The 15,649-nt window shown below is 38.4% G+C and overlaps 1 protein-coding gene across 1 annotated transcript in view; it reads right to left on the bottom strand.

Moving 5' to 3' along the window:
- The window catches only part of AKAP6 (A-kinase anchoring protein 6), a 413,166-nt gene that overhangs the window by 189,070 nt on the left and 208,447 nt on the right, over positions 1 to 15,649 (bottom strand). The window lies entirely within an intron of this gene.

Genomic DNA, 15,649 nt, shown 5'->3' with positions numbered 1-15,649 from the left:
ACAAATCCATTAATATTGTGGTTCTGACTTAACTTCCATCTCCTTTTTCAAACAACAAATCATGCTGCATCAGGTACCTTCTTCCTTAATTGATAAAACAAATGTTTTCAATCTTTTGGGCATTAGTATCGTTAACTAGCATTATTATTATTTTACAATGAGTCTCTAATTATCACATTTGCTTTGAAGAAATTAATTACATTTTATTCTGCAAATTTTACTATAAGCTGTTAACATAAAGATGATCTGGAAACAGGGGTTACCCTTTCATCAACAGGCATGATATGCCACTTTGATATCTCCATTAGGTAAGTGTGAACTATAATTTATAATGTCTTATCCAAGCAGTTTAGAAAAAAAACAAAGGAAGAGGGAAGTACTTGGAATGTTTAATCATAATTCATATGTGGCCCTCAGTCCCACAGGCAATTCTTACGGTCATCTGTGGGAGTTCTGCGTGAAGAGCGAGAACAATAAGTACATGGCCCTCTGGATGAAAGGGTCATTCTCCATCTGGGAATGAGTTTGTTTGTAGATGTTAGACTGAACTGTGCATGTGCCCAACTGTACTTTAGTTTCTCCACCAACTGCCCTGAATTGCTCCAAATCCTACTAATTAACTACCAGGCACCACAAAATATCTAAGCTTCCTTTCTGAGGGAAACAAAGAAAACATTTGCAAGTAGAATAGAGCAATTTCTTCTTGTCACCAATCCGTATGAAACGCAACTATAGCAATTTGAATTGTATCATGTGACAGGGAATAATGCAGTGTGGCCTTAGGATAAAGCATTGGTGGGCATTAGATACCTACAACTTGTACAACTGCAGGCGTCCTCAAGGCAGCCAGGGGGCCCCCGATATGGTGACTCAGTTACGTGTCCCTGGTGACAAACACAGTTGCAGTGGAGCCAGAACACGCTCCACCTGTTCAGAGAATGCAACTTTGCTCTACAAAATGGCGTCTTCCAAGTGGTGTGATCTTGCACACACTGAATGTGAGGTCATGCTGCATGGAGGATGCCATTTTGTAGAGCAAAATGGTGTCCTTTGCAAAAGCAAGGGCACCAGAATTGAGCTTTGCAGGGGGCCTCCATGGGACAAATGCTGCCACTGGGAGAAAGCAAGGGAAAGGGGGGTTGGGGGGGAACACACGAAAGCTATAATAAGAGGATCATTTTTATTTGATTTGTTGGGGTTTGGGGAATTTTGTTGATCAAGTGTGGTTACATAGAATTCTGCTCTCTCTCAGAAAACATCCTAACTGATGCATAGAATGCTCATTCATACAAACGGGACTTAAGCATTCAAATAGAGGACAAGGCTCCAGCTTCCAGAGATAGCGTATGTTTTAATTATATGGGAAGTTGGGAGAATCTGTGTTGTTCCATTATGTCTGATTATTAGGGAACATGCAAATAAGCAAAAATGGAGGTCTGATACTATGCTTCATTTCTTAAAATACCAATTTTTAAATTTATTTAAAAATAAATAAATAATGGATTTACTTGTACAGTTGCAGAAAATTCATTCTATACTTAAAGAGTATGTGCTGCAGTTTTAGGAAAGATGCACACTATTGTTCATACACAACAGAGGTTGAATCCATGATTTAAGTATTAAACTCAGCTCATCTTTAACTCAGCTGCAATTGGTGCCGCTATAATATTCCTATTGTTGTTTTGTTTGACGGAGAAGAACTGTTGCCTGCATAGCAGCACAGTTTGAAGGAAAAGAGGGAAATTTAAAATTCTAAACATTAGCAGCAGCTTCATGAAAAAAAAGTCTTGTGTTAAACATTCTGCATTTAACAATGCTTTTATTCCCAGGAAAACTCAATCTAGTAACTCCCTAAAACTAAACAGGCATTAAGTGCCTAATAAAAAACCTGAAGGTATACTAAATAGGGTATGATACAAGTACATGAAATACTTGATAATAGATAGGAAACTCTTATTGTGTACAAATGTCGTGAATATTCTTTACTTATACAACTGTTGACCAATTTAATTACAAATTAAGTACTATATAATTAGAGGGCAATACTGAATATATGATTATTTCAGTGTTAACACAAGTGTAGCTTGCATGGTAATTATTTTTGGATCTCTAAAGTGTCATTGGCCAGTAATTTGCAAAACTATGAAAATACCACAGTTACATAATATATGAAGTAAGGCTTACATAACTTAAATAACTGGCCCTGCCAAAAGAATGACTGGAAACCAGAGTGGATAGATTTAAATCAAAGTAATTTAAATCACCAATTTTAATTATGATTTCAATGAGTAAACAGGAAACTCTGATTTAAATAATCGATTTTAATCTTATTTTGTATGCAGAGTTTTTAGTTCTTTCCCTAAAGAAAGGTTGATTCTCTAGTTGGTAACCACTAAAACATGTTGTTTTACAAGTAAATATAGATTGCATACTAAATTTAGTACATCTTTTTGCTGTCCAAGGAGATACAGTATATTGATTAAATTTATTTAAGCAGTAATATAGCTTAATTTACATTTATTCCGACTCTTCATTTTTACTTTTTTATTATGTTAGAAAATGGTTAATCACGCATTTCTTAATTACTAGATGATTAAATTTTTACTCATGATTTGTGTCATTCTATTTGGAGGCAAAAAACAGCATTTTAATTTTATTAGTTAAATAAAACTACCTTAAATATGCTGGATAAATAAGAAAAAAAGTTTATCAAAACATGTTTTGCACTTAAAACTAACTGATTTATTAAAGAAAGGAAATATTATCTATACTTAGTGAATTGAACTGATTGGTCACCATGTCCTTCAAGACTGTAGAATTAACAGATTTTTATCCTCTCACACCTAGTTTTTGTTCATAAATTGGAAAAGAAAAACAAGGTTTCCTGCTTTTTCAACTCCCAATTAGTCCCTCACATTTGAATGAACTAGTCATTGCCTGAACTAGTTGGATAAACTGAAAAGAAGAACATTCTCTCTGCACCTGTGAAAGAGGCTAGTGCTGTCAAAAGCTGGGTTAGCACTTCAGCAAACCCTGGTTCCAAGTGCTTAACCAATGACTTCCATCCGTTCATTGCTTCTACTTTCTTTAAAACTCTGACAGTACACGTCAATGTTTATAAAAAATCTGACATTTTTGATTTAAAAAAAAATACTTGATTTTTATCCACCCAGCTGGAAAGCATTTTTTAAAATGTATTCACCAGCTCTTCACAAAAGAGAGTTGCCATTTTAAACCCAAAGGTTGCATTCTCTATTTAGCATCCATGTAAACAGCCATTGCAAACTATTGGGATTTGAATTCTCCATTGCTAATACAGCTGGCTGTACAAACTCATCCAGACACTAAGGCCTGCTGTTGAAATTAGCAAAGTATAGCTTTTCAGAAATTCCTTTGAATGATGTGTCCTTTAACCGGTAAAAATATTTTAATATTACTATTAAAATCCAGATAGGGAAAATTATTTTTTGCCTGGGAAATTGCTGGTTCCAGAGCACTACATGGGGAAACGTTCCATGAATCAGTTTGACGCAGACAAAACTGTGTGAATAGACTGAACCCCAGCCCATTCTCAGAGCACACAAACTCTGTCTTTGTGTTCAGACTCTCACCTCTCCCAGGTGTGTTACTGGGCTCTCAGAAACACCACCACAAATATATTTCAGACTGAATTTGGCTGTCCCTCCAGGACTTCCTCAGTCCAAGGACCCGGTTTCCTTCTCCCCAGAGAACTACTCCCACTTCCCTTGTTTTCAAGGTGGAATTATTGAGCAGCACCTGCCACAATGAGTCAGCAGAACATAAGCAGCTTTATGAAGGGTTCTAACCCTTGCTAGCAGGATGAGTTCACAGAAATGCACTGTTGTATGCCATTAGTTTTCTGGAAGCCATATTTTATAGGTACAATGGATTTTTATAACATCTTGTTGGTGGGTTTGAATAATTTTCTCTGTTGCCCTGAGGTTACTTTAATTTGTATTGTTTAGAACCACTCAGCTTTACTTTACTCTTACAGTCCAAATGTGAACAGTTCACAGGATATCCTATTATACAAAAGAAATATCTTCAGAATGTGGTATAAATGTGTAGTGCTGGAATCTTCCTTCCAATAACCAGTTTGTCAAATAGCTGTTAAGGTCAGTTACAGAGCTTGCACATCCGTATGTGGTAGCTGTTTCTTCAAGATAAGTGACAATGAATGTCATGTACTGGATTTCATGTCCAAGGCCATAAAGCAGGACTGAATGTGCTCTGGTATTGAAAGTGCTACATTCTCAGGGATAACTACATTAAACTACAGTTAAGATTAAAAACAAGAGAGAAAGAAACGTCCATGTGAATGTTGTGGTTTTCTCCAAAACACTATGCAAACCGTAGTCTAAAAATTTTAAGATAAGGTTCCATTTTAAAGTTAAAAACAAAAATGTATTACATGGGTATGAACACTCTAGCTCACCCAGATACCCTTAATTATCACATTGTATCATTGCCCTGAGAATTGATTGACTCTGGAACAATGGCACTGATTCCACTGGTATATAAAAATTAATGATAAAATTAAATTCACTTTTCTGGGATGAGAATCCAGCCCAACGTATGACACAAAAAACCACACAGGCTCAAGTCATCCCTGACCAAGAAAATTAAAAAAACAATGTTTAATCTTACACTGACATATCATTTAAACCAAACTCTATCTGTGTACACCTGCAGGCTCACTTGTCTACTATTTTTTTCCCAGGACCCACACAATTCACTGAGAAATACATGTTTGGATATATCATGAATTAAAAAACACATAGTCCACACTGTTTTCAAAAGGTCTATGCACCTCCAAATACAAAATTATTGTTTGATAGCAAAGCGTAGCGAGACAGAGGGATGTATGTATGTATGTACTTACTGTAGTATACATTTGCTACATTCTACATATCAACAGTACAAATAACAGCTTTTACAAATTTAAGATGTCCACAGTCACAATCTAATCCTCAGGGAACCTCTGTCAGGCAATTTCCCCATTTTTCTTCACATCCTCATTTTACAGAAGAGGACACAAACACAGAGAGGTTTTGACTTGCTAGAAAAGGGAGTGTGGTCCTCTGTGCCATGTTTTATTCATCTGGAAAGTAATGAAATTTCACATTCCACAGGTGAAATCTGAAAATATATGGGTTTTAGTATGTTTACAGCTACATGCAGACACCATTATCTTCACTGTACTGATTCAGAAGCATGGCAATCTAGTGGATTTGGCAACTGCATTAGACAAGAGATGTAGGGAATTATTTTCAAAGGTGCTGAGCTCCCACATCTCCAGTTGAAGTCAATGGGAGCTGCAGGTGTGGAAAATCAGGTTTAGATTCTACCAGTTCTTGCACTGTCCTATAACTTTAGGCAAGTCACGAGATCTTGTGTCTCTTTCCTCATTTGTTAAATAGAGATTATGATATTTATCTATGTTTACAGGGGTGGTGTGAGGCTCCAATAAATATTTGTGAATTGTTATTACTCAGTGAAACAGATGGGAATAGAACAGGGATCTCAAACACGTGGCCCACGGGCTGAGTTATTTGCTGTGGCCCGCTAAACTCCCTGTGTCCCCCCCAGAGTTATTTCCTGCAGCTCCCAAGCTCCCCTCCGCCCCCAGCGCGCCATGTCCCTGCTCCTCTGCCTACCTCCCGGGGCTTCCTGCCACTAAACAGCTGTTTGGCGGCGCCTACTGCTTTCCAGGAAGGAGGGGCGAGGAGCAGGGAGCCGCGCACTCAGAGGAGTTGGCGGGGCAGGGGCGGGGATTTGGGGAAGGGGTTGAAATAGGGTCAGGAAGGGGGCGGAGTTGGAGTGGGGACTTTGGGGAAGGGGTTGGAAGAAGCGGGGTAGGGCGGGGCCTCATTGAAGGGGTGGAATGGGGGCGGGGCTGGGGCAGCAGCAGGGGGAGGGGCTTTTGTACCTTTATATGAAAAGGTGTCAGTGATGCGGCCCACGGACCAAAGTACTAGTCCTCATGTGGCCCGCGTGGTGATTTGAGTTTGAGATCCCTGGACTAGGGATGGGGAAAGTCTCTAGCCCCATATTCCTGTGCAGTTTCCTAGACACTGGGGATCTTTTGATGGGGAAAGTATGAGCAAGGAGCTTTTAAGGCAATTTGATGCAGACTCCCTGGTCTCTGTTCTAGAGACTTTGCAGGATATTTCTGCTTGGTGTGGATTATAAAAAAAAAAAAAAATGTATGCAGGCCTGGCAATAATGTGTTGTTTAAGAAGCTTGTGTCAGGCCAGTGTATTGCCATATGGTTTCTTTAGAACACTACATTGTTTAAAATTCACATGAAAATTGGTTTGATTACCAATTATTTATCTCTTCTACCCTCCACTGCATTACTCCTTACCAAAGAAGAGTAAAACAAAGGTGGAGTTCCTAGGTCAAACTGTTCAGAAGTTATATTTTTCAAATATAACACAATCAAACTGGAAAATATCCAAGAAGCGAGAGAATCTCATTTTTTGAACTTTCCCCATCTTTCCAAATGTCTGGTCCAATTTTGTCTGTAACTGTGTAGACTAGCATTTCACCGTTATAAATGCATGTAACATATGTATTGCTGATCTCACCTTCAGCTGTATCACAATCATATTTTTCACAAGTCATGTATATCTGTGGTTCTCAACCAGAGGTACACATACCCCTGGAAGTACACAGAGGTCTTCCAGGGGGTACATCAACTCATCTAGGTATCTGCCTCGTTTTACCACAGGCTACATAAAAAGCACTAGCAAAAACAGTGCAAACTAAAATTTCATACAATGATGTGTTTATAATGCTCTATATACTACATGCTGAAAGGTAAGAACAATATTAATATTACAATTGATTTATTTTATAATTACATGGTAAAAATGAGAAAGTAAGCCATTTTTCTGTAATAGTGTGCTGTGACACTTTTGTATTTTTATTTCTGATTTTGTAAGCAAGTAGTTTCTAAGTGAGGTGAAACTTGGGGAATACGCAAGACAAATCAGGCTCCGGCAAGGGGTACAGTAGTCTGGAAAGGTTGAGAGCCACTGACATATATAAAAACAGCTGTGGACTTGCTGTTGTAGGGATTATCGATTACTGTTACCAATCTTTCTTGTTTATTTGTGTGCTGTAGTTATAGTAATTAACATTTGTAACAAATAAATATTTTACATCGTTGAAGTTCCAAAACTGGCACCCCACTACATCAAACTGACAATTTGCTTTGCCGCTCCTTCTATTTATACCTGTCTGTGAGTGTGGGGCCCCTTCTGTTTGAGGCCAATATGCTAGTACAAGTTTAATTTTTGCTGAATTTCATACATTTTCACAGCATTTGTGTCTTATAAAATATATCAGTAAAATCTGAATTTTGCACAACTACAAAATTGCAAATCAAACGCAAGAAGTTTTGGCCCATCTTTATTCATCATATTTTACATCTTCAGTTTAACATTATTACTGGTTAAATAGGTGCACCTGAAAATCAAGCTGTATTGTAATATGTGGTGCGTTATGTTAAATGAATCTTTTCTAGGGCAGCAAGTCTTTTTCCCCCCTTCCTAATGAAGAATATCTCATCTTTTCCAATTTTCCTATCAAACGCATCCACATCATCTTGAAACAGTGCCACATCCAGCTGCATCTATACTCAGCTTCAATTACATGAAATTACCCAACCTACTCTTAGGTCCTTTAGGTGCTCTTTTGCTATGTGAGGCACATGCATGGTACATCTCTTGTGAAGTGCATGATTACAAACTATTCAGCACAGCCTGTTTTAAGTAAACAGTAAATTAAATATTGTCAGTGCTTGTTCAAACTTGCTCTTATGAAGGAACTTCTAGAATGGGTTTCATAAAAGTCTAGATTTAAGAAAGGGCTGGGCATAGAGGAATAGCTTTTTTAAAGAACCTTCTCTTGGCTCACCAGTTTGTATCTCTAGCTTTTTTCTTTTTTAATCTACTATATCATTGCTTGTTTTAGGATTGATTCAGGATTTGGACATCCTGTTTAGATGCCATTATTTGAAAACTGGACTCTACGGAATAGTGAAATCTTGCGTTTATGCTACATATGAAGAAATGTTAGGATAGTGGTAATTTTTGCCACAATTTTTCATAAATGACAGTTTCTCCTTCAACAGATGCTCAGCAATATTTTTTCCTTCACAGAATCCCAAAAAGAATCGTCGCCTTTCAAATTAGCTGCCATTATCTTTTGTATTCAATGAAACTGAAGCCATATATTGCCTTTAGCACAGGTGGCCTCTGCCTTCGCCAGTTCCTCGGTGTTTCTCTCTAGCTCCTAACAGTATTGGGCTATCATTTTCCCCAATAGCAGCTTGGTTTTATGGTTACTGGGAACAATAGGAGACAGTGAACATTTTGTGAGAGGGCACACTTAACTGAGGGCAACCTCTGGCCATAAGCCTGTTGAGAACAATGGGAAATGGTAGCCATTTTGAGAGAAGACAGTTGTTTTAGAGTTTCTCTGGAGAAGAGTTCATGCACTGCCCTGTGCTGAAAGATAAACATTGGGGAAAAAACCGAATCCTGAATATTTCTTTGTCCCGTAATACCATATTAAAAAGGAATTAAAATGTAATGTGCCTCTAAAATTAGTTTAAGCTAATTTGGGACCCCAAGCACTAGAATGCTTTCATCATAATATGCAGTGTTGTTGTACCCACATTGGTCCCAGAATATTAGAGAGGCCAGGTGGATGAGAAAATATCTTTTATTGGACCAACTTCTGTTGATGAGAGAGATAAGCTCTCAAGCTTCATAATAATAATCACATTGTTATTGCATAGTGTTGCTGCAGGACAGAAATAAGGTTGTTTGAGTGCCCTAACAATGCCTCCTGTGTCTTAACATGTCAGGATTTCTTTTAAATTTAATATTAATTCTGAATAATCTGGGTTCATAATTCTTTGTTATGTGATAATTACAACATCCTTGAAATGTTTTATCTTACATTACTCACACATACTCTCAACCATAACTCCATTTTAACATGGTTTTGTCTGGAAATTGATATTGCACCTAGCACACCTGGAAAGTTACATACAAACTGGTGGGAGTTTAATGAAGAACAAAAAAATATGATTAAAAGGTTTAAAGGGCAGAGGAAAGATTCCAAGAACTAAACAAGATTAGCTAAATGATGATTAAGGGGAAGAAGGAATATAAATGTCCATTTGTATTTCACAAGGAAGAACATCAAGGAGATAGAAAACTTATTTAGCATGGGTAAGTATAAGAGGGTATAATAGCTAGGACTAATGGAATTAAATTAAGAAAATCTAAGCTAAACATCAGGGAAGTTTCTCTGACAGTGAGATCTACTAGATTGTGTAATAATCTCCTAATGAAAACAGTGAAAGCTCCATCCCTGGAGACATTAAAAACTAGACTGGAGAAAGCGCTGGAGAATATACTATCTGGAACAATCCTACACTGAAGCCAGGGGGGAATGGACTAGATGATCTTATAGATAGACTCATAGAAATAAGAGATGAAAACTACTTTATGCATGCCCCATCAAGCAAATTGAGATTACTAGCCTCAAAATCTTAGGATACAGAATACTAATTTTATATTTTTGGATGTTAGACATGAAAAAATATCATTAGATCATCCAGCCTCCCTTTCCTAATTCAGAAGAGATCCCTACCGCATATTTTCTAGTCCATCTCCATTCTAAACATCCCATATGATGTAATTTCAACCTCTTCCTTTGGAAAACTATTATACAATCTAATATGACTCACTGTCATATTTTCTTGGCATTCTGCCTACTTTTACCCTTTCTCAATTTCATTGCATTACCTGAGCACTACACCTAATGTGTCTCTCTCTTTGTTTAAGTCCTTCCACTATTAGTAAACTGTTACGTTTTCCCTTGGTCATCTCTTAGTTTTACCCAGATAGCTATTTTGAACTTTCCTCGTAAGTCAAATCTTTCATGGCTCCTGATTACAGAGATGAGAATTTTATCAGTATGTTTTGGCAATGTGATACCAAGATTTGAATGCATAATTTCAAGCTGTATATGGAGAGGGATGATTATGTCTCTACTCTGTCATGGAATGCCATTGCATATGCAGGTCAAAATCATAATGGCTTTTTTTCTACAAACATTTCATATTGTAAACTCATGTCAAATTTGCTGTTATCTCTAATCTCTTCCAGTTTTACATCTTACAATATTTCTTTTTGCTATTGAGTATGTGCATTTTAGATTGCCCACTGCAAGTATAGGTTTACAGTTTCCTAAACTTATTCTCAGTTTATTTTCTGCTCGTGATTCTAATCTCTCCAGGTTCAAAGATGTTATTTCTTTGTACTGACTGGTGTTCACAACTCCTGCCAATTTAGCATCACCTGCAAATTTCAAAAACTTGTTGCTTATTTCCTTTTCCAGATAATTAGTGAAGATGTTAAAGATTAACTCTGATCTCATCAGATCCTCAATTGGACACTTTGCCTGAAATCTATAAGTTGCTGTTTATTATTCCACTCTGTTTATGGTCTTTTAGCCAGTTTTCGTCCACATGACAATGTTTCTATCCAAGGCAATTTGCATTCATTTTTCAAGTACGATTTCATGAGACACAGCATCAAACTGCTTTATCTAAATTTAAATCCTTTTACCAACTATTATGGTTCCAGGATAATGCTGTACTTTGACCCCACTCTGTCTCGTCCATGAGGCCCATACCTGCACTTCTGTCAGCCCCTCACTTTTGGGCTGGATTACCACAATACAGCCCTCCCTGTTTCCCAGAACAATATTACCTCCAGCACATCTGACTGAGTTTGGCCCCTGCTGTATATTTTTCTCCAGGAGCTTGTGACCCAGTATGAAATTGCAGTAAGAAAGGACAGGTTTTTCAAAACATGTGTGATCTGTTTATCCAAAGAAACATCACAAATACGGAGACAAGAGTGAAAATACCATTTAAATGCATATTAACTTACCTAAACCTGGGCCTTTCTTTGCCTCTTTTAGGGAGGCTCACATCATTGCAGTGAGGCCTCCCTGAAATCTTTATCTCTCAAGCTGATTCTCTGGGCAGTGTCTCTCCCGCATAATTCACAGTTTATAAATTCCAAATATCCTTTTTTCAAAGTTCCTGTGTCTGACTTGGGACCCCACACCAGGTCCAAACTGGCGTATGCATTTCTCTAGAAAAGACAGTGGATTCAGGTATTGTTCTTTTGAGCACCAGGTGGCAACCCTGCTGGGGTCCTGGAGAGCTGGGAAAAGCTCAAGCTGGACTCAACTCTTTGGATTCCATAGATTCAGACACATAACTTCTAGTCCCACAGATATATGTGTATGTGTGTGTGTACACGTATATCAAACATTTACAAACATTAATGCAGACTATGATAGATATTGCCATCACATGCAACATCTTGGGGACTATATTATACTAAATCTATGAATGTTTCATGTGTGACTGTGTTCTGTTCCGTATGGGAGGGTTACCACAGCTCCTCCAGGAACTAAACACAGTGAGTGATGATTAAGGCGAGTCACTGACACTGAACAACTCCAGAGAAATTCCACCCCCTGGGGTTGATTGCATATATTGGTTCAAACTGGATTTTCCAGAGACTAGGAGACAAGGAAAGGGCTTTTGGTATAAAAGGATGAGCTTGAACTGACACACAGCCTTCTTTCTGCTCCAGCAAATAGACAGGACCTTCTGTCCAAGGAGGGCCCCAACCGTTGTAGAAGGATTGGAAAGACATTGGCTTACTAGGGCCCCCTAAAACTGATGTGTGGTCTTTGGCAAGCTTTTAGCACATGTTTTGGAACTTTTACTGTTTTTTATATAATGTTTTTAACTTTAAGCATAAATGTGCTTGTTCAGAAAGAGCTGTGTGGTGACTTGTAACTGCTGGCAGTACACTGTTCATAGTCCTCAGAGAAAAAGCAAAGCATAGGTGCTGGCCTTTAGGCAGACTGGCTTGCTGGGGGTATCACGGTGAATGGCAGGGGCTGTGCAGCCTTAAAACATCCCTGTTAGAAGGGAGTGAGACAAGGGTCCCTGTCCAGACAGGTGACAGCTGGAGATATGAGACCTGGCTGGAAACTCCTGGAGAGGACCACGGTGGATAGGGGGCAGATGCAGGTGCAGCTACCCTGAAACTGTGACACAGAAAATTCTCACGTTCTTCACACCAACTCGCCCCAATTATGCAAACATATATGTGAATAACTACTCATGCAAATAGCTTCAGCTTGAGACCTAATTTTGTCATTCTATCCAAAAAGAAAAAAAAACCCAGCAATCAAGTTTGTGTCAATACTTATTCTTTATAAGTCCTTGCTGCTTGTTGCTGATAGTATTATTACCTTCTAGTGTTTTTCTTAAACTTTTCATCATTAGGGATGTAATTTAGGTTTAAAATTTGGTAACTACCAAGATCATTCTTTCTTTATCTGAAAATAAGTCCTACATTTTAACTTTTCTCTAGTCTCTCATTTCCACCCCAATATTTAATTTTTTCAGAAAAGTGTCAGCAATACAGAAAGTTAGCTATTTTCCTTAATACTCTAGCCTAGAACACAATATCTGGACCAGTTGCTTTGCATATTTTCAAATTTTTAAGTACCCCAGACAATTTTGAGTCACCATTAATTTTCATTTCAGACCTGACTCACAGCCCACATAAAAATCACTGGATGAACTCCCACTGACTTACTGAGAATTGGATCAGAACCTTAATATCATCTTGATTTTGAAAGGTGTTGAGCACTTGCAGTACTCATTGAACTAAGTGGGAACAGAGGTTGTTTATACCTTCTGAAAATAAGTCCATAAAGGACATACTTTCTTTTTGGTTCTTTTCCCATTGATATACTTTTACAAAAACTTTTCTTAATTCCTTTGGCTAGCAAGAAATCATTTGGCATTTGTGCTGCCTGTTTCTCTTTCCTGTAAGCCCAAATTGCAAGGGCCAGATTTATTGCCTGAATTCCACTGGTGGAACACTGGTTATAGAACTCCAGCTGCAGAAAGTCCCCCAGAAGAGGGAGAAGAGAGACAGTAGGGGGCTTTGGCAAAGACCAGAACAGACACAGAGTCTGGGAGGTGATGGGGCCAACCTGGCTGAGAGATGTGCTGATTCAGTGCATCTCCCCGGCAGTCACTGCCAGCAACACTACATGGAGTTCAGACTAGAATTTAAAGCGGTTTTCCCTAGGCAGACTTCTAAACCGCCATTCAGCATAGCTGTCCCAACAGTAGCAAAATTTGCAATATATTGCCAAATGGCCAAGAGAATGGTCATAATTTCCAACTATCTGGCACCTTTATCTATAGCTCTGGCATCTGGAAGGCATTGTAACATCCTTTTTTCTTTAGCTGGGACACAGATATCTTGTCCCAGTTTCCTTATTATGTAGTTACCATTCAGTATCATTTGCTGCCTCTTTCTTGCTACCATCTCTTTTGCTCTGAGGGGAGGATTTTCAAAGGCCCATAAGGCAGGTTTAGATGCCCAATTCCCAATGACTTTCAATGGAATTGGATGCCTAACTACCCTTTCTGCCTTTGAAAATGACCCTAGATCATTGGTTGGCTACTGTCTGCCCTAGGACTATTCTTGGTCTTCTGATGATACTCCTCCGTCCTCTCTCCAAGGGCAGAATGTCTATTGCTAGCAACAAGGATGGCACATTCTCTTATCACTTTTTTTTTGCATCTCCATAACCATCTATGCCATGTATTGTTTCAGTTTATTCTGATGACCTTCTTTTGCCCTATACCCAATATTTTTATCCTTCCATCTCCCAGTGATGTCAAAAGCCGCTAGAGCTCCTGCACAGTTCCACCTGAGGTATATAGTAGTTGTCCCCTGGGGCTCATTTAGGGAAAGAAACTTTATGATTTCCACATTGGATTATCCTCACTCTGCCAGTACCCACTGTTTTCTGGAGACATGTTCAAGAGAGATTGTCCCTAACCTGCAATTTACCTCCCTTCAGATCTGCTCAGAAAATTTGAGCCAAGTTGTAGAAATGAAGACTTGTCAGGCTGTGCTATCGCAATATTTCTCCAGACTGTCGTATGTCACACAACGTGTTTGCAAGTGCACCCCATTCATGGGGAGAAATGGTATTCCAAAAGGGCCATTTTAGCCACTACTGATTGCTAGTTTGTACTGTCCTGACACCAGCAGAAAAGGCCAGTTCAGGTGAAAAGGTTTTTCTATCCCAGAGGCAAATATCTGATGCACAACAGGCTCTGTAGATGTGGAGTCACTAAGGTGATAAACAGCCATATGTATATTACTCACATGTACATTTGCTAATCTACAGATCCCAACACACACATTAGCACTTAATAATACGATGTGGTTTTAGAACAATCCCTGAAGGATGTTAGTTCTATTAAAATTCTTTGAGAGCTTGGAGGTTGGATATAATCTGCTTCCACATGTCTTATGCAATTAAAAGGTGAAATGAAATGCCTCCTTAACAAAATAAATGTAATAAACTGTTTGTGATCCCAAATTATTAACTGAATGCATGTGTGGAATTAGAAATGACAAATAAACACATAATAAAACGTGAACAGAAAGGTTTTTACCAGCCAAGACCTCAGTTCATGCCCCAAAGTTTACATAGTTCTACTGCAACAGTGGTGACATTACTAACACCAGAAACAGGGCAGGAGCTGCCTTGCTTAAACTGTTTTAGGTGTGAGTGATGTCATCCATCTCCTGTAAGAGAAAAAACACAATGCTAAAGGGCTTGACCTCAAGACTTGGCAGGTAAGGGATAGAAGAACAGATTTTAAATGTTTTTAAAATGTAATTATTTGTAATCTGTGTCCCTATACACCTACTCTGTTAATGTTTTGGGATCTCAAAGAGACTGTTTTTTAAAAAGCATTTTGGTTCACTTTACAAGACAGCTTATATCTACATTGTTCATATCAATATGGTGGTATTCTGTCCAAAAGACAGAATAAATACATTTAGAAATATACATTAAAAATTACAGATCATTACGGACCACAAGAGCATTTTGCAGTTTACTGAGAAAATAATATTTTTTTTTTCCAAATCAGTGTTTTTCAGACATGTTAAAATCACCAGCTCATACTGAGGAACAAGGAATATAAAGAGAAGTATAAAGTTACCAGTGTGGGAACAACTATGTTAAAACTTGTATCAAGCCTCTGAATAGAGCTGACTAGAAAAATCTGGATAAAACATATCTGATGATTTGGAAAAAATCAAACCATTTTGTGGAGACTCTTCGATTTCAGTGAAACTGGGGCAAGGTTTTATCTGTTACCTTACCTGACTGCAGGAGTACTGGAACAATTTGTATAGTGGGGGTGCTGAGAGCCAGTGAACCAAACCATAAACCCTGTATATGATGGAAATCACTTCAAGCCAGGGGATGTTGCCACACCCCTAGTTTCAGCACCTATGCCTGACTGGGCTTCCAGTTTGGGGTTTGAGCTGCCCTGGAGTCAGGGACCCCAGGACTTTGGGGTCTGTAGCTTCCTCCATCTGCCAAGCACTGGGATTCTATCTGCTTTCACAGACAGAATTTTTTAATTTTAATCCTGAATAGCAACGATTCTGAATTGTTCGATAAA

This window comes from Chelonia mydas, chromosome 6 (genome assembly GCF_015237465.2).
Source record: "Chelonia mydas isolate rCheMyd1 chromosome 6, rCheMyd1.pri.v2, whole genome shotgun sequence".
NCBI classification, from domain to species: domain Eukaryota; kingdom Metazoa; phylum Chordata; order Testudines; family Cheloniidae; genus Chelonia; species Chelonia mydas.
Note: the sequence above shows the minus strand (reverse complement) of the source record. Positions and strands in the feature narration are given on the sequence as shown.